We start from the raw sequence: 881 nt of genomic DNA, 5'->3' as shown, positions 1-881 counted from the left end.
AGCAATCCTTCATCCACCGACCCTGCGTTATCTAAGGGCCGACTCTGAGGATCGTCCCCCGTCATGGATCCAACCTCCATTGCTTGGATCTCAACCCGTCGATCTCTCTGCAGGATCTTTCGCGGAGTTGGATATGAAGGCCGGTCTACCAAGGGGCCAGTTGGCCCCGCCGGGAGCTCCACCTCTCCGAGAGACTCGATCTCGGTAGTCGCCTCGTACGCCAGATTCTGCCATTCTTTGTAGCGGCGGGATCCCACTGACACATATCCAGGTCGCCTAGGGATACCATCCTTCGCCAACCATCGCCCGATCTCCTCATAATGGTCCAGTAATATTCTCTTGTCGCTGACGTTCGTGACCTGGAGGTATTGCGATCGACCTGGTCCTTGGATTACGGTAGGTACCCATTTCTCGCCCCGAGTGACCCACAGTTTCTCATGTTCCACCCACTTTAACCGGTCTGACAGCTCCCAAGTTTCCCCGGGCTCGATCCAGGTGGTCTTATCCGCCCTTATGATCCTCATCTTCGCTCCATACAACGGCCGCCGTCCGCTGAGCTGGATCCGCATCTCGTCAGGGAAACAAAGTGTCCCATCCGCCAGATCCAACCTCACTCCGGCTGGCACCATGAAATCCATCCCAAGGATGGCGTCTTGACCAGCGAGATCTCCGACTCAAATGTCAAACCAATACACCAAACAACCTGCTAGCGTGATCTTAATTCGCGTTCTCCCGTTTGTACGGTATACGCCTTCACCAATCCCAACACAATCTTGGATCCGACTCCCATCCACTTGGCACCCAACCTTACGAGCAAAGGCGGTATCCAGTATAGACACCTTCGGCACCACTATCTAGAAGTAGGATTGCTTTTTCATTGT

Source organism: Phytophthora infestans, genomic scaffold (genome assembly GCF_000142945.1).
Source record: "Phytophthora infestans T30-4 supercont1.88 genomic scaffold, whole genome shotgun sequence".
Classification (NCBI taxonomy): domain Eukaryota; phylum Oomycota; class Peronosporomycetes; order Peronosporales; family Peronosporaceae; genus Phytophthora; species Phytophthora infestans.
The sequence above is the reverse complement of the archived record's forward strand: the minus strand, read 5'-3'. Positions refer to the sequence as shown.